Source organism: Paralichthys olivaceus, chromosome 20 (assembly GCF_024713975.1).
Source record: "Paralichthys olivaceus isolate ysfri-2021 chromosome 20, ASM2471397v2, whole genome shotgun sequence".
NCBI lineage: Eukaryota > Metazoa > Chordata > Actinopteri > Pleuronectiformes > Paralichthyidae > Paralichthys > Paralichthys olivaceus.
The window spans coordinates 18,439,567-18,459,028 of NC_091112.1; the positions used below are offsets into that span (position 1 = coordinate 18,439,567).

The 19,462-nt window shown below is 39.4% G+C and overlaps 1 protein-coding gene across 3 annotated transcripts in view; it reads right to left on the bottom strand.

Moving 5' to 3' along the window:
- The window catches only part of thrb (thyroid hormone receptor beta), a 104,281-nt gene that overhangs the window by 37,628 nt on the left and 47,191 nt on the right, over positions 1-19,462 (bottom strand). For all 3 annotated transcript variants that reach the window (XM_069516244.1, XM_069516242.1, XM_069516243.1), the window contains exon 2: positions 554-620. The gene's annotated coding sequence lies outside the window, so the exon portion shown is untranslated. The remainder of the gene's footprint in view (positions 1-553; positions 621-19,462) is intronic.

A 19,462-nucleotide genomic window follows, 5' to 3' on the forward strand; every position in this document is an offset into this window, starting at 1 on the left:
TGCTGTTCTGTATGTGGGTTTCCTCATTTCCACATGTTCAGATGACAAATGTTGGAGTTTACACAAAGTGTTTCAGACAGTGGCTGAAAAGAGTGGCTGCAGCAATGGACAGTGTGAGGAACGTGTTCTATTTTCCGAACCTTTTCATGTACTAAACTCAATTAAAGGTATGAACCTAAACATAACACTGCTGGCTGTGTGAATAAGCAACTTTCACAATCACAGGAAAATGTTGGTGTCAGCGTTCTGCTTATACAAACTGTTTCTGCTCCTGAAAGTCCCTTGGAAATGAACTTAATAACCTAATGTTTTCTGCATAATATTGCACACATTTGCTGCATTACATGTGTTGCACTTGCAATTAGCACTTTATATAATATTCTTGATATGATATCTCCCCAATATCAAGGTTACCAGTCTGGCACATGATGTTTAGGCCTGCAATGTTAGATTGGAGCATCACAGCAGGGATTTCGAAATGGAATGAGAAGCTGTGTATCGGCATTCTGCAGATCTCTGGCTGTGTGGAACTGAGCAGGATAAAAGGTCTTACCAGTGGAAGTGGTGAAGTCTGACTCCAGGCAGCGCTGAGGAGCCGCTCAGCTCCCCAAGAGAAACACCTACAGAAAGGAACACAAACATAGAAATATATTAACCCTTGGGTCCTGAATAACAAGCAATAGAGATGAAAAATAACAGTTCAGCTACAAAAAAAAAAAAAAGAACTCAAGAAGGATAGAAAAGTACACAAACAAGTTCCTATGACGTAAAAATCTTAGCCAAAGAAATGGATATATTGTAAAGTTTTAAAGCTTTGCAGAGGTGAGGGCAAAGGTTTAGTTTTCGTTTCCTCTTTGCTATCATCCTGTCATTAGAAGAGCTTTAAAGGAAATACATGTACATTAAACACTGACATCAGCTTTAGCACCTTTTAATGCTGAGGCAGGATGTAGTCGCAGAACTACATCTGGCTGAGATGACCTATGTGCAACATTTTCCTGAACAAAGAAACTCCCACCGCGCCTGTAAATACGCTTAACCGCTGGTGGTTGCCACATGTGGTTACAGCCACAAATACTTCCTCCCACGCTGCAGCAAGGGTGGAGGAATCCCAGTTTAAATTTCTCCTCTCTTTTCGACCAGCGGCCCCTCAAATGAGTCCATATATCTTTTCATGTGTCAACCCCTGAAGCAGAAGGAGGTTTTTATTTTTAGGGAAATTGCCATGAATAAAACAACAGTGACAAAACAACATGAAAGCAGGAAAACGTCTGGTTTTGCCAAAAGAAAAGAGGAAGTCATGTTAAGTTCATGGTGAGAGAAAAAAAAATACAGGAGGTTGTTTGATTATGGAGAAAGGAAAGCATTTGTTTATGCCATTAATTCGGTGGCAGGAGAGGACTGGTCATCTCCTCCGACAGACGGTAATCACTTGTAATCAGACTTAATGGGTGCTCTAATGGGAATGCTTTTCCTCCCTCATGCTCTGTCTGCAGCTCTTTAGCACACACACAAAAACAAGCGTGCTCGTGCGTGTCTCTGCACACATTCGCAACTCATCTGGGGAATGTAGCGCCGCGCTTCCGTCTGAAAGGGAATAATTGTTTTAATAACACTGTCTATCCATAGCAATATGACATAATCAGGTCCTCTTTGTGTGTGATGCTCATTTACATATTTGCTTGGTTTGTTTCTCTTCAGTACTCATTTGCAGTGGCTGGTTAAAGCGCTGCATCATGTTAAAGGTCCAGTGTGTAAGATTTAGGTGAAAGGGATCTATTGGCAGAAATTTAATGTAAAATAATCCTCATGATGTTTTCACTAGTTCATTTCATCAAAATTGTATGAATTGTAGTTTTCTTTACCCCACAAAAGGCCCTTTATAATCAAATACTTTATATTTACATCGAGGGGACCCTCTCTACGGAGGCCGCCATGTTTTTTACATTAGTCCAGACTGGACAAACTAAACACCTTTTGAGTTTTTATGACAACTGAAGTCTACCACAGGTTCTTTTTCATGTTTGGAAGGAGAGGGTGAGGTGAGGGGTGTTCAGCTGCAACATGCAACTTCAACACTAGATATCACAAAATTCTACACACTGTACCTTTAAAATACAACTAAACCCAGTGTACATTAATCATTGAAGGATCAGTCTGGTTCATCACATATCAGGTCCACTATTTGAGTTGTTATCATGACACCAAACTGCGTACAATGGGCACATGTTAGCCAGACACCCATGCAGTCAGACAGTGAGGAGGTTGCAAACAAGCCGCCGGTTACGTCGGATTATCTACACCACGTCATATTTTCATGCCAGCGGTAGAGAAAACAAAGTATCATCAGTGCTATCTGTTTTTTGCACATGTACTCGCTTGATATTTTTCTGGCACCAAAGGCCTGGGGCAATGTGCTGTTGCATTACTGCGCATGTAAGCACATCTGTGTTCTCACTCTCCCAACTTCAGTAGGCAACTGCAATTATTGCACTTGTCATAATGCAGGCACATTGTTGTTCATCATTGTTGTGATTTATAATATCTGATGACGTATATTTGTATTTTGGAAGCAGGTGAGTGTTCGAGACCTCGGCGGCTCTGCACACTTCATTTCATCTGCTTTTTTAAAGTGTATGAGAGGAACCCTTGATCTTTGCTGAAGCTCTTTCTAACTCCACTTGCTGAATATGTATTCTTGCTACTAATAATGTATTTGGTCTCCTTCCTTTCTGCACTGTGCATGTTTTAGTCGGTCACATCTATGTGCATTTTTGTGTTGTGAGATTGCTCTTGTGCCCAGTTTGAGGAAAACGCAGCTCTATATATTTTGTGGTAAAAACCAAAACGAGTACAATGACCCCTCCCTGTCAGTAATAATCCCTCACTGCACAGGAAAACCTTTGATGATATTCTAACCCTCTGACTGCCTGACCGCTCCCCTGAACACCCTGTCCGACTTTGTTCAGTCGCCATGTTCTCAAACCTCCGAAAATAACCTCATAAGTAAAATGTCTTAATTGTAGATAAGAGTCATAGGTAATTTGTATATCCAGTGAAAGTACTAACAATGAAAAGCAAAGCTGTTTATACCCCAATTGGACAGTGCTAACGTTTTGTATATTAATAATGCTATTTCATAATAATGTCATCATGGTGTCATTTATAACTCATGGTGTTATCTGATTGGCTGATTTAAATAAGCTGTAGATTGTGTCTCCAATGTCATTGGTCGCAAAAGTGTAATGTAATACAGCACAATAATTCTTAATTTTATGACTTTATAGTGACATATTTATGACATCATTCTAACCATTTGATCATAAAGGATTTAAATCATCTATATTAACTTAAACTTGTGTCTATAGTTCTATTGGGTTTGCTGAGATATCTGGGAAATGCATTGTTGAACTATTCGTGCCATCATTTTCGACTGAAAATCAAACACCAAAGAGATGCATGTTTATTTCTTAGAAAACATTAATTTCCATTTTCATTAAACACAACCCGCGTACTTTGACAGGACTCTGAAGTAGCCAAGAAATTTCTCCAGTCTACATGAGGTCATCATTTTAAAATGCTTTCAAAATGACGCAAGGTTTCGAACATCTCCGTTTTTGGGAATGCAAAACACTCAAACAAAGGGGAAAACTAGCACTTCATCATTTAGTTCAGGTTGCTTGAGTTTCTTTCTTCAAAATAAAAAAAATTATTACACTGGTGCAAGGATTTATATCAAATCTCCTTCGCTGTCATCATTTTTTTGATCATTCATAATTGATCCATAGTGTCAGCAGATTCATACCTGATACCCTTTCAGTCTCCAATGGAATCCATCATCTTCTATCTTGATATGAGTTAATTAACATAATATACGATTAATATTTAGATGTTGATGTTAAACATATCGTTTATAGATTGTATCATTCGTTTATAAATACTTAGAAATTCCAGTGGGTTAGTTTATCTTTAAAAGCTAAACACACACACACACACACACACACACACCACACACACACACACACACACACACACACACACACACACACACACACACACACACACACACACATACAGTATATTGCAGCTTCCAATGAGTGATTATGACCTAAGCTGCTATTGTCCAGTCAGGAATCTGTGTGTGTGTGTTTTAGTGCAAAGAGACACAAGGAGAGGGATGAAAAGAACGAAAGTCTGTGTTTGTCCAGGAGAGAGACAGAGAATTGTAAAAAACACCAAGTGATACACTCTGTTACCCAGTTTCCATGGTGATTCGAGTTATATTTGACAAGGTGACGCACATTTTCAGCATCCACTTTTGCTGTCATCCTCATCTTTCCCAGTGCAGTGAGCTAAAAAGCATGAATGGTTCCTACAAAAGAAAAGTGAAGTAAAATGTATCCGGGCCTGTGTCTGAGCCTGGGGAAGTTAGAGAAGACATTCAGACAAGCGCTGACAGGCTGGACAGCGAAGGCTGTAAAAGTTTTCAGTAAAAGCAATGACTTCTTCTTCTTCTTCTTCAGTTTCCCCCACTAGGGATGTGTCAAGTGGTCTGTGGGAAGCTAATAAATGCAAGGCTTTTATTGTGCCTGTGATCCCAACTCGCAAGTCCCCACTTCATGTTTCCAATGTGATTATTACTGCAGGCACACGCTCGCACGTCCATCTTTTGTGTTGTATTTGAGTAAATACAAAAACTCCTTTGTAAGACGGTGATTAAATTGCGTGAGCCCGACACATGACGTAAATACTGATTCTGAATGAACAAAATAAGTATTAATGTGTGCAATCAATGTCTGCATAATCTGCAGACACACAATGCAAACAACGTGTTGTTTCTTTAAAGAGTAGGCGACACTGAAAGATTGAGATGACATTATCAACAAGATGCTAGCAACTTAAATGATCAAGTCACCACATCAAGCAGTGAGCTGACAGTTTCCTTTCCTTGTCGCCTGTAAGTGGTGACCTCCTTTTGCAGCATGCGTCTCTCTCTGCATGTTCTGCAGACAAAGTGAGCATACCGCATCGAGTTTTTCTCACCACATTTACACCCTGGCCACACTGGGTGTTTGTGCAGTGTGTGACAGTTGTGTCCCTGATCTGCTGTGTCTTGCACGTCTGTTGTTCCCATCGGTAGCATATCTGACACAGAGCTGCTATGTGAGGCTTCAGGTATGATGACTGTATGAAATAGGCCTGTACTTAACTAAATGCCAGAACTCTAGAGTATAGAGCTGTGGGTCTTCCAGTCCCATTATAACAATTAAAACCGTGTTATAAGGGTTAGGGGTAATTGAATGGATACAGTCAACAGAAATGAGAAAGTGCTCAAGTGATATTTAACATAATTTTCACTGTCGGAGAAAATAGGTGAGACCAAGACTCTCAAGATGAGTAGCGCGGCTAACAGATGTGCCTGAGATGCACTGCTCATGGGAAATGTGGCCGCTCTAACCAAAAACATGGACGCCAAAATGAAAAGCAGGGCATTCTGTGATGCACACATGGCGCTCACACATCCAGCGTGGCTCCTGCGTTACACAACCAAAACACGACCACATTTTAGGCTTACTACTCTTAGAAGGCTGAATTATCTTTGATGTCACTGTCTTCCGCTATGTTGCATGCTGCACCTGCATGTGGGAGACTGTTGCTAACTTTGGTCGATGCGGGACAAAATGGAGTGCTGTGAAAAGCTGAAAATAAGTTAGCATTGTTTACTGCTGGCAGATGGGTTTTTGGTTAGATGTCTGACTGAGATTAAAACAAGATGAAGGATTTTCAACATTTTATTCTACAACATAAATACACAATACCCCATTTGTGATTCTTCTAATCTTTTACCTCTCTTTAAAAAGGTGGTTGCTATCAAGTGGCTTAATACAACTATATGTTTTTATAGAAGTGGTAAGGAACAAATCGTATTGTTGAAGCTGTGGGAAAGCGATGTAATTTGTTTATAGCCGGGCATTAGTTTTTTACTTCTGGTGATTGTATTTAAGCTTCAAACCACAGCAGTGTTGTTCAAAAGGAAAGTTTCTCCTGTTAACAAAATGTGAATATCACAAACTTGGGTCTGTCACAGAGCTGATTTCCTGCAACAATCCCAAGAGCCAGTGGAAATATCTCATTGGATTTTTGTCAAGAGAAGAAGGGTGAGGTTAACGTCCCAGGGGGTGGCCTATAAACATATATCATCCCTACAGCACTCTAACTAAGAACATATGAGGAGACCAACACGTACCTAAAACTGTGTCTATTGCAAAATAAAAAGTATTTTTAAAGCTCTGGTTTAGTCTTGATGACCAGTCAAAGCACTTTGTAGTAGAGTTTTGCCATTCACTCACTGATCTATGTGCAGCGCTCTCTCTATCATACTCCAATCACACACAGCCATCAGGGGCATTCATTTGGGATTCAGTATCTTGCCCAAGGACACTTTGACTAGGGGAGACTAGGATTGAACCGTCGCTCCTCTGTTTAGTGGATGGCTGTAAATTGTTTATCCCGAGTAGTAAAACTGCTCATCGGCTCAGACGATCAGGGGACAGCTCTGATTATATGAAGAGTGAGTGGTTTTTTCACTAATAGTGCAGAAAGTAACTTTTACTGTAAGACAGACCCGAGCAGAGTGACGACTTTGCATGGAAGCTCTTTTCACGACCCTGTGCGTCTGATCAATAACAGCTCTTCAATAACTGCCTGTTTACACTGCAGAATTCTCCAATATGAGATGTTGCACCAATTCAACACTGCAGCATATATCTAGTGTTTTGTGTATTTTGCGGAAAGAGACAGATTTTCATCCACGCTGATGTTGTGAATATAATAAGCAGAATGAGTGCACCAGTGCTCTTATCTTGTGCAGCGGGCAAACAGCATGACAACTTTAGTTTTTTTTGTTTTTTTTTTCATGCTAACGTTGCGCTTTCAAGTTTAAGTCGTGCTGTCAGTTGATGTTTTTGGACACAAACAGGTCATGTCTCTCCTCCTGTGGAGCAAACTTCTTTCACAGCCTCGTTTGCAGTTATCACTGCGACTAGCTGCTGTTTCTCACTGGAATATTTAGCTGCCTGAGTCAACAGATGTTTATCAGGGGTGGCGTGTGGTAGAAAAAAAGGTCTGCAATGCAAGGATAAGCGTTGCATACAAATCCACCCCGGTGACAGTAAACAGTAAATGTATTCACACTGATAGATCCAACTGTTAGCTAACATTTTAAATGATATAGTATTAAAACTCTTAATTTGAGTGATTTTAGAATTTAACCAGGCTGAATATGTTGCTTATATTCGATATATATAAACAGTTTGTTGGAGGAATAAATAATTAGCAGATAAGGTTGGGGGAACTTTCGGTAATAACCAATCAGATGAGCTCCTCTCACCTTTCAAAGCAGCAACAGAGGGAAGCCATCTATCTCTACTGATTTCACAAACATCTGATCGCCTGTATGTGGAATGCATATCTCAAAAACTGTTCATCTTATCTGCTTATCACTTGGCATGTATATTCTTAATGAGCCAGAGAAGTGCAGTGTTGGGTTTGATGCTATTTGGACCCAAGATACATTCAAAATGAATAAAAATGGAATAAACAAGAACCAGCACTTTGCTGCAGCTGGTGAGGGTGGGGCAGCGTCCCTTCAGTCTGCAGACTGAGTTAAACATGTTTCCTTCTACGTCCTTGGCTAGACTACAGCAGTTGTCTGCAACTAGGTCAAAGCACGGGTCAAAATCACTGTAGGTTCATATTGATATTTTCAGTCATTTATTTCACCATATCAGACTGAAACAGACATTCTGGTTGCCATTCTCCATATTGGCAGCAACATTCAGAGAATCACTTCCCTTTTTTAGCAAGTTGGCTTCTAAGTATACACACAAAGTTTATTTTGTTGCAATACTACTTTATACATAGTGGAATTACAGAGCTTTTCTTTAGAAAAGTTGTGAACGTGCCTTTGAAATAGCCCGACAATGTATGACAAACTAACACCAGTTCGGTAAATTATCTATTATCTAAATAATAACTGGGAAATGCATTATCTAAATTTATATACAAACTATAAAATCTATAAAAAACAGATAGGATGAATACAAAGTTTTCTATCTTCACTCTGCACCAATATAAAAGTGAGAGTATATTGTTGGTGTTACAACTGCAGTCGTTGTCTGTGGGGGTTTTGTTTTCTTTGGTTATTTTTCTCCTGGAGCAAGTTGACCTGCATGGAGGAGACTGATGTATGCAAACAGGTCTGTGCCAGGAAGAAACAGTGATTGGTGGACTATGGAATGACCTTGTAGCTGATTGGTCCACCGCAAAGTAAAAGACGACCAGTTCAGCTGCTAAGGGGACACGCATCCTCCTATCATAACCTACCACATCATCCCTTTGTTCTATGAACCCACATGATCTTTGCTTTAGTATTTCTAAGAGTGGACTGCCAGTTTATGTTTACCACATTTTCTCCTGTTTTTTGGTTATTGAATTTTATTACCTGGATAGATTATTGTGATGCTTTACTTCTAGATAGCAGAAATTTGGGAAGATGTTTGAATTATGTTATCTCTCCACAACTGGACTGGACATAAGAGTGGGCCTGTTTGAGGAGGACTCACTAATGACAAGGAATAATAATTCTGAAGTAGCAGGCCAAGCAAACAGCCCATTCCAAACATGCACATTTAGAATGAACACTGCACTTGTCATCTTCACATTTCTCAATCTGTCTGACTTACAGTACAAAACTGTACACAGGCCCTTTGGCCCTGCCTGACCTTGCTGCACGTAACAAAAACCTTCAGATTTTATATTTGGTGTTGAAAAAATTAATTGTACAATCAAACAAACAATTTACATTCTTTATCGAGAAATGTCAGACCAATGGTTGCAGCTTCTAAACAGTGATAATTACATCTGGTTCTCAGCTTCGTCATTACAAACAGAATAATTCTTTTGGACAGCTGGTTGGATAAAACATTTTTGCAGACTCAGTGATTAATCATGTGGCCCTCTCCTTCATGCTATGAGCCACTGTTCTGGGATAAAAACATTGGAGAAAAAATTTTTGATTCACTGCCTTTGCAAAGCAAACAAGTTGGTCACAACCCCCCCTTCTGTTCCTGAGTTATGCTGTTAAATAAGGGAATGGAACATTATGATGTCTTCATTTCATCCTATTACAAGATTTGTCATAATTAATATTTTAATTTTATTTAATAATAATTCTTAAGTTATGGTCAGAAATCTGTTTTGTGAGGTCAGAGCCTTAGAGACCTTAACCTTTGATTTTTAAGTACCAAAATCTAATGTTCATTTCTGAGTCCAAAGAATTCCCTGCCGGTGTTGAGAAGATACCCCGTTAGCAAGAATAGCATGAACGGATGGACAGCCAAAGTGCACAATGAACTAGAAGGGCACTCGACGACTGCATACTTTGGCCAAGGCTAACGGCTTATCTCGCTGGATCTACCTCTTTATCTGGATCTGCTCCAAAAGTTATTGCGATGTTCATTGGGTCATGCCTCACCCAAAAGTCAATCGAAATCTGTTCAGGAATCTTTGAGTAAACATTCTGACGAACAGAGAAACGGCAAAGAAAACATAACCTTGTTGGTGGAGAAAGTGACAGTGTATAAGAAGGCTCCAGGGAATTGTATTGAAACATGCCCCAGGTTATGTTGATCATTTTTTAATGCACCTGAATATATGGGTCCCGTGTGAGTGATTAACTTATTTATTTATAAATGTAATTTGCTTGATCAGACTAAGAGTTAATGTGATTCAGGTCTTTCTTCCAAGGGAAACCCGTGAACCAGAGATACAACAAATACAGATATATACAGTTATACAATATAAAGAAGTAAGAGTTAAGAAATAAACATTTAGAAGAATAAAAAAAAAAAAAAAACCCACAGGATTCAAGACAAATCTAAGAGTCTAGTTTGAAGGCAGTTTGCAGCTCATTCCATGTAAATGGTGCATATCACCACTGTCTGTGCATGTGTAAGGGATATCTTATGGTAAGTAGTGATGGAATAGTGTACTGTAGATACAAGTAGGTGAGTGATGGGGTTTGGGAGCTTCAGCAGTTGAGCTTTATAGGGACATAATATGAGACGATGTAGTATGATGTCTGGCATTTGTGACACATTTTATTGCACATATGACACACAGGGTTTAAGTGCTGGAGTGTTTATGGGGCAGAATGACAATCCAGAATACAGTAAGTCGAGTACAGACATGAGGGTGAACTGCGCAATAGTTTTATGGTTGAAAGGAAACAGACATCTGTTTATTAAACCCGTTGATTTGACATGTTTGAATCAGTTGTTGGATATGAGCCTTGGATGATAATATCCTGCCCAACCAAACATCTAACATAGAATATATGTTGTATGACTCAGCGATGGCAAGATGATGAGAGACACTGATGTACATAACTGTTCCTTCCTGCATTTAACCTCTCTGTCTGTAAATAACCTGTTATCAATATCAGTGGTGTTGAAAATGCACAATGAAATTCTCTAAAATGCCAGCCAGTGTGGAGAAGGAGGATGTGACCTCACATAACCCAGATATTTATATTTATATTTAGAGTGTCTGTTTTCTTACCTGGGTTATATTAAGCTATGTATCTTTGTTGTTTTCCCTCAGATTCCATGTCTTACATAGAGTAGTATACATCTGGACTAGTGAATTGAAAATTATAGCTGGATAAATTGTAATCTAGGTAAATAATAGAAAGACTTTAAAGCATGTCAGTGATTGTATTACATAGACCTTTTCACAAATAGGATGTGTGCATATGATTGTTAGTCCGATTGAATGTAGGTGTCATTATTATTTGTTATCTTGATTTTGTATTTAAATAAAGAACCATGTCAATGCCGTCTTAATCAGTAATTGCATCCGTAGGAAAGATTAAAACCACAGGAAAAAGTTATGTGTGTGCTATTATGAGTGTGTGTGTGTTACTGAAGGGCTTAGACACAGGTTTGTACTGTGGACGTGCTGAGCGTGTAAAATAATACATCGCTGGGAAGCTGTAGGTAAAAATATTGAAATTTCATATATTTTTTCTCTGGTAATATCACTGCCCACAGAGCACACACACACACACACAGCCACACATTCACACACACACACGCGCGTGTGCATGCGCGCCAACCTCCCTCTCAGGCTAGCAGTTGTTGCTTTCGCCTCTCTGAGTGTGGGTCACATCAGGACAATGCACCGGCTCGCAGACTCTGTTTGCATCAATACCAGGTTTTTTTTTCCACTCGTTTTTTCAGCCTCATGGACACAATTTCAGGGCCAGAATGAAAAAAGCAAAAAGAGGAGGGGGGGCTTTTCAAATTGATGACAGCAGTGGGCGCACAGGGAAACCATTGAAAGGAGTATATAAAGCAGCATCATAGCATCTGCCTGTCTCTCTCCTACCCCCCCCCCACCCCCGGCATCAAAAGCGCGTGCCCATCCTGAGCCGACAGAGCTCCAGATCGGTGCTGCAGTGCATGCTGGGTAAGAGAGGACAACTCAGGACACAGTCAGGGACTTTAAGGATACTGCAGTAAGCTGTTCACATTGAAAAAAAAGAGGGAAAAGATGCAGAGGCAAAGGAGGATGGGAGGGGTGGCGAAGGGAGGGAGAGGAGCCGAAAATACTGGCACGATCAGTGAAGGATGGAGGAATTCAACAAACGTTTCAGCCGCACAAATATGAAAATGTTCGACGCAGCTTTTCTCCGTTTTAATGGCTCCCGCCGTCAAATGTGCAGCAGTTTTCTCCAAAGGATTTGAGATGTATTATAAAGGCTGTTATTAATCGTCACTCTGAACCCGTGCCTCATCTCTAGGTTTGCCGTTAACTAAATTTGACAAGGATCATAAAATAAAGCTGGTATGTGGACTCATGAAAAGCTGGATGAACTGATTTATTTACCAGTTCAAAGCAAAGGTTGTGTAATGAATTTATTTATTTTATATTGTTTTTCATGTCGACCTGGATTGCTGTCTTCTACATTAGAATAGTATTCATCACTATCTCCTCGGTCCTCAACTAATGCCTTGTTTTTCTGGCCAAACAACACAAAAAACTATTTAACTTAAAATTATAGGAAACAGATACAATTAGGAAATGTGAGTTTTTTTGCAGATGAACAAAATAGTATCTTATGTCATTAAAATGATGTTTAATAATAGTCGTGCATTGTATGTAGAATTATTTACTAAATGATATACTATTTCATGCAATTACTGTACAGGAGCATGAAATACTACATTATAAATTAAAATGCACCAAAATGTTTGTTATACACATATTTTATATTTTCTTGCATTTTGATATATATAGCACATATTTATATACTTTCTGTCCCTGTCTCCTAATGACAACAATTAGCAGATGGTTGTATGTTTTGGAAAAAAAGATATTGCTGCAGGGACATTGCCACTGTTATTTCAGTATCTGCAGAGATACTAAGATTCACTAAAAATATATTAAATAATGTTTTTATTTAATTTATTCCTACAAATTGCACTGTGATTTGCATTTACTGGTAAAAACCATTCCGTGGTATATAAACAGAATTCAAAGAGCACGAGCTTTGACTCTCAATCCAAGCACGTTTCAGAAGCGCGAGTGGATTTCGGGCGTTTCCAAATCCATTTAGTTTCACACCAGACAAAAAGGTTGTCGAGCCAAGCGCACAATTCAAAAGAGTTTTTACTAAATCTCTTAATTAAACATGGGTGTAACATGCAATAAACCAATTAGACTGCGATCTTCTTTTCCCTTTAAAAGCCAGGTGAGCTTATACCTTGGTGGATTTCCCAGGTAGCAAGAGAGAATTTATTCTGACTACATAGACTTGCAGTTTTGTATTATTCTACAATGTTAACGAACCTTCCCAGCAACTGTGGCATGTACATAATGTCCAGCACTGCATTGTTGATCTCTCATTACCCGCAATGACTCACACTCGCTTTGCTCATTCTGCAAACATTCCTCAGCTCTACACTCGGTGTTCACTGTGATGAACAGGCACTGCACAAATATAAATGTGTATTAACACCTGCCAGACTGAGACACTGGAAAACATGAGCAGACTCTATGTTCTTAACACAATGAGCAGGAGCATATCCTTGAACAAACAACATGCTGGTATGTTTAGCCTGAACTAAAGCAACAGACTGTCTGTCACGCTGTCATGTACATATCTCTATTTACACACAAAAACTCTGAAAAGATACATCATAGTGTAACTAGCCAACACTAGAAAAGAATAAGAAAGAGGAAAAAAGTACAACAATGTACAGCTTCATTTCTTTGGTCCTTCTTCAGACACTGCTGCAGGTTCAACTGGAGTAAATACTTTTAAGACTGATTCACTCGCACACTCACACTTGCTGGCATAGCAACATAACAATTCTAAATAAAAACCCATAATGCAACACCCTGTAAAATACAGTAGTTGCGGTGGTACTCTCTTTCTCATTCAAAAGTAACATCTAACGAATAAAGACACAATTGTATCAAAGTAGAAAAGTAAGAACTAACTTTGAATCTAAAATATGATAAAATGTCTTCAAGCCAACTCTGTATCTGCTCAACAGAGTGGTAGAAAACGTTTATCCTTAAAACACGTTTGAATTGACCTCATTCAAGTCAAATATGAATGTCGGGGCTTGCGGATACTTTGTTGACACAACAGGAGCAGTATGGAGGCATGCTATGTTTGCTTGTTCAGACGCATGAGTGAGAGCAACAAAAAAAAAGACAATCTGAAATTACACTGTACCAAATGTTGCAAGATTATTGTGAAAGACACACAAATATAGCAGATAAAGCATTTCAGCACTAAAAATCCCAAAAAATAAATTCAGTGAAACAGTAAAATCTTCACAAGCAGATTTAACAATTATCTGCAAAATGAGATATCACATAAAAAAAGGTAAAGGTGGTTGAAATCATAACGGTTGCTCTTTCAATTCTAAATTCGGCCTCTCCTGCATGTGCCACCTTACATGTGGGTCACAGCTTTACCCTGACAGTGTCATTAACACTGACCTTGCATGTTGTGCCAACTCTCCCATCGCCTGCAACCCCACTGACATTTAACTGACCACAACCGCTGTGACCACCACGGCACTGACATAGAAGCATCTGCTGGATTCTATATGAAAGCCTGAACCCTGCACAACCTCTAGGTGTGTGTGTGCGTGCGTGCGTGTGTAGACAGCTGCATCTGAAGTGTGTCAGTGTGTGAATGAGTTTGTCCTCAGAGTGTATGCCTGATGCAGACAGGTTCACTACAGGGAATGCATGTCCACGCAGCGTGCGTCAACACTGATCAGGCGCCACTGCTGATCCTGCCACATGTGCGAGGATGCGAGGCTGCCAGAGCCCAGGCCAGGCCAGGCCAGAGGGAAGGCCCCAGCCGCCGACCCACAGGACGCCACATCGCACCTCTGCGCGCCCCTCGCAACAGTCACCACCACAGTGTTAAAGGTGTTCCTAAACATAATCATCTCAGTGTCACATTAATCCTGATACATTAGTATCACCACTGTAAACATGTCACGAGGGTCAGATTAAGCCAACGGGTAGCTTCTTGCTGGACAAAGTAACGATAATACTATAGCTCGCAGGGTTGCTATGGCTGTAACTAATGATGATGTATCTTATTTAATGTTTTAACTGGTGATTATTGTGATGATTAATCCATTAATTAATCAACAGTCACAAATGTCTACAGTTGTAATTCCTGTAGATTGCTTTTAACTGATCAACAGTTCAAAACCAAATATATTTAGTTCACAATGACATAAAACAGAACAAAGCTGTAGATTGAATTATCAATAATAAAAAGATTGTTTCAGCACTCAGTGTGTTTGCACATTCAATTACAAACCAAAGCTGAATTTATCAGATAATCATTTGATCAACAAACTCACTTTCAGCAGTGCCGATGGTAAGCACCCCTCAAACGTGAACCTCTGATATAGTTTTCTTAGTTTTCTGTGATGGTGAAATGAAAACAGGTTATTTCAAGACATCAGCCTTTTTCTTTCATTTTACAATCCAAATAATTGACCCTGAAAGTATTTGAGCGATTAATCAATTCACGTTGTTTTCGACAGATTAAGCTCCAAATAGGGCTGTTATAATTACTCATTACATACATAATTACTTCTTCTTGTCTGGTTGAATAACACCACATTGGAGAGCAAGCAAAATTAGCTGTTTTTCTCATCATACATTTCATCCAATTAAAAGAATATTTCCTTGAACTAAAAACGTGGTTATCTATCTATAAGTGTGGTCTTTTTTGTTTGAGAACAAGACTTGTTGATTTCACTTGATTTCATTTAGCTGAAGCTATGTGAGTGTCACACTCAATTGTAATTATTAAAAATACTACAAATTGTAATATTTATTTTGTTTATGGGGTGAAAGATCTGTAATCGTTGCTCCAGGTGAGGTTACACAGTGAGAAGAAAGTTAAAATATCAAACTATGATTTTACCTCTGTCGCTACTACCAATCTTTCCACTTGCTATTCAGATCACTCATTGGCATCCAGAAAAAAAAAGCAGCTGGGCAGCTCAACACACTGATGGTGGCAGGTCCAACCACTGTGACCAGAACAGGGGTCGACTTTGAGGGCCACAACATTATTGACACCCTACAGCACTGATATTATTTGTAGGCTGTATGCCAATAGTGTTAATCAATGCATTGGGGAAAAAAGACATCATGAATGTCAAAAAAAACTATTTCTTACTGTTCCACACTTGGAATAGACTTCAACAGAACCTCAAGCTGACTTCATTAATATCGTTGAGGCTATTCTGAGAATAACTGTAACCATCAATGCTTTTACTTTAAATTTGTATTTATTCATCATTTATCATTAATTTACTTGTAACTTATTTTAATTTATTTTAATTTGTATAACCATGTTTATTTTATTGCTGTTGGAATTTTAATTTATTGGATTCCCTATATTTGTGTATGGCTGTTCCTCTGCACCATTCAAAGCAAGGGTTACGTCTCACTGTGTCTGCTGAGGTTTTAAATAAATAAATGATGGACCTCTGGCTTTATGTCTTTGAGAGTCCCGTAACCAGGTTTTTGCACTCCTGCCCTCCACAGACTCCACAGCGGTTGCCCGTTGGTGTGCTTGAAGAAAAATCAATGATACCTTCATGTAGCCGGAGTGTAGCAGATCGCTCAAAATCAAGGATCTCAAGTTTTTCGAGTTATGGAAAAAAACTATTGCTAGCATCTATGAAAACAAAATATATTCCACCTTGTTTCTTCTCTCATTGTACTTTTATGGGAACATGCAGCAAAGGTAACCAAAACATGGGTGGGGCAATTTAATTTGTCATCACTACACCTGGCATTCTATTGGTTGGGGAATTTTGGGGAAGTGGAGGAAGAGGAGAAATCCAAGAGCAGACTTTATGCTCATGCACAGAAGCTGGAGCGAAGCAAATTGAAACAAAACCAGGCTGTATTTGAGGGCAATGTGAAATCACAAAGTCATGGTCTTAAACCAAAAGACCAGGCTCTTGAATAAAGATAGAAAAAAAAGCCCTGTAACGAATGACCTGTTTTGTTTTACTACATCTTGTCGCAGCCCATCATTGAAATTCCAAAGTAAATCCATCTGCATAAGTCTGAATATTTTATGTTCACCTGAAGACTTGAGACAAACAGCCGGCTGTTCGAGACCCTGCACTCGAAGTGCACTGACGCTTTTTAAACTGAAACCAACAGTAGTCAAATATTTTAAACCTGTGAGTCAACCTCCGTAGAGTTTGCTCAAATCATTTGATTGTAAATATAAATGCCGTGAAATTAATGGTGCCTTACAAAATGGAATGGGACCCAGCTTAAGAACTTAGTCTAGCTAACAGTGGATAAGATCACACATCCGACAGATAATCATGTGGTGACACATGGTGCCAAACCAAATATTAATGTTTCTCAACTGCCCGAAGACGCTGTTTTCCCCGGTGACTCTCTTGTGATCGTGGGACAACGAGCTGCTGCATTAGAATATTTAATTCTCAAACAAAGCCTGTTGGTTCAGTGTAACTCTGCTGATGTTTTTCTGTGGATCATAGGCCCCAACGCTGTTAATGTGCGGAGCTAATGTTTGTCGATGAACTGTTCATTTATAATACATTTCGCTGGCAGGTAAAATACAGTGTTGGGTGTGACTGCATACCTGCACTGTACTCACAACACTTAATTATTAAACCTCTCAGTATGTCAAACAAAAACAGCCAAAGTGGTTGTACCTGCTCCTGATGGTTGTCGTGCAAAATGTCTGAGAAGGTGACACGCAATAAATCATACAAATGAGCAATACACATTTTCTGCCTCTCCTCTAAGGCATTCGTGGTGCTGCACACAGGAGTAGTTGTGCAAGAGAGATACAAATCCCACATGCACTTACGCCTCAGCACACCTGACAAAACACTGTGTATAGGGTGTGTGATTGTAAGTTGTCAGAAGTTGTCAGATGAAATCTCCCAATTTCTGACGTATAGGATACGTGTGGGAGGAGGGAGCTTCAGGTACTGTGTCTCACTGCAGACCTCTAGTTCAGTTCATCTGCTCCAGAATCATAACCTGAACCCTGCAGTGAATGTCCGATTTGTGCTGTTTTGCTGTATGAGCATGTTTGCATAGTGAATGATGATTAAAAGATTACAGAGCATGCTCTGTATAAGGCCCTCAGTATGGAATAAAGTAACTGGTATTGAGGGTACCATAAAACCAAAATCTGCACCAAATTTTGGAAATAATTATGTATTTTTAAATTGTTCATCCGTTTTCTTCTAATCTTTAAGGTCTCTACCACTAATGGACATGGAAATATTAGAAAACAAGTTATGGTACAACGTTTTTGCCTTTGTAATAGTTGGGCAACTCATAGAAACATGAAAATATACCCATTAATGCAAGTTATTTTCTTTAGCATCAGGCCCTCATTATAGGAAAACTGACTAAAATTCTAACATTGCACATCGTCACAATACCACACAATTAATTTGATATTATATTTGCACTAAAATTATGTCAGATATCATATTGGTGCTAACATGTGGGGTTATACTTCCCCTCAGTACCTGTGTTGTTTAGGGAATAAAGAACTTTTTTCTCCAATTCTAGATCCATGGCATTAGTTACAGGCCTCTGATAAAGAAAACATCTGACTAAGCTTGGTGGAGCTACTATTAATATTCCAACATGGCTGCTCAGATAAGCCTTTCTGAGGCCATACAAAATAATATTAAGTGCTAAAATGTTATTTAAACAGAAACATTTTTTACAGACCTTGGGATTCATTCATGTACAAGTACTGAGCAAAATCTGACGCAATGCTATAACAAGCTATCTGTTGTAACATGAGCACTGGACCTCATACATTATTTATAAGGATTTAGGGACAGGACAAAAAGATCAAATTTGTACTGCAATGCCAGAAGAGAACAATTAATGTGTGACTGCTACATTTCAACTGATTCCTTTTCACTTTCTGATGCATCAGAGAAAACTGCTGCTCTCCTGTGTTCATGAGTTACCAGCTTCTTTCATGACATTCATTTTAAAGTAGTTCAGTTTATGAATGTATGACACAATCATATATCTGCACTCACAAAACCCTGTGATGGCCTTGCCCCCCCCCCCCCCCCCACACACTTCACCTCGACTCCATTTTACACTCTGTCCCTGCCCAGTTGTTCCGTTCACTCATCCAACCAAACTATCTAACCAAACTGCACCACACAGGTTACTGAAAGCACATTTTCAAGAACTGGCCCAAGTCATGTGTCTTGTGAAGACATCTAGCTCTCATATGTCATTGTCTCAGAGGTCACAACCTGTTTGAGTGGTAAACGAACAGTTCATCCAACAATACACTGCTAAACAGAGCACCGACACACAACACAATCTTCTGTACACAAACCAGCAGAACTAGGAACTTGGGTCTCGAACAGACCAAGAAACCAAAGACTGCAACAACATTTTTGGCATTCACATGAACAACACATCTGAGGCCTGAACTCGGAGCAGGACTTGCTGTTATCGGGGTAACTTGTGGTTTACTTCATGGTTTTCAGTCCCAGGAAGCTTGTTAACTCCTTATCGGGGTAAATGACCATGGTTACTTACAATGAACGGGTGACCTGCCGGAGCAGGTTAAATTAGAGATAAGCAGTATAAAATCTCCATCCACTGACCAATCAATTCCTTTCAACGTTCTTACAGGATCCTTTGTCTCGATAATGGGATTGTTCTCCTTGTATTTTTCTCATATTACAGCGTGGTCCTCCTCGTGAAATACGCGGCTCTGCTGCCTGTTCACTTGTCCATGTCTGTGAATGTTGATATGCAGTAAACGCGGCACCTTTTATGTGCACTCGCTCAAATC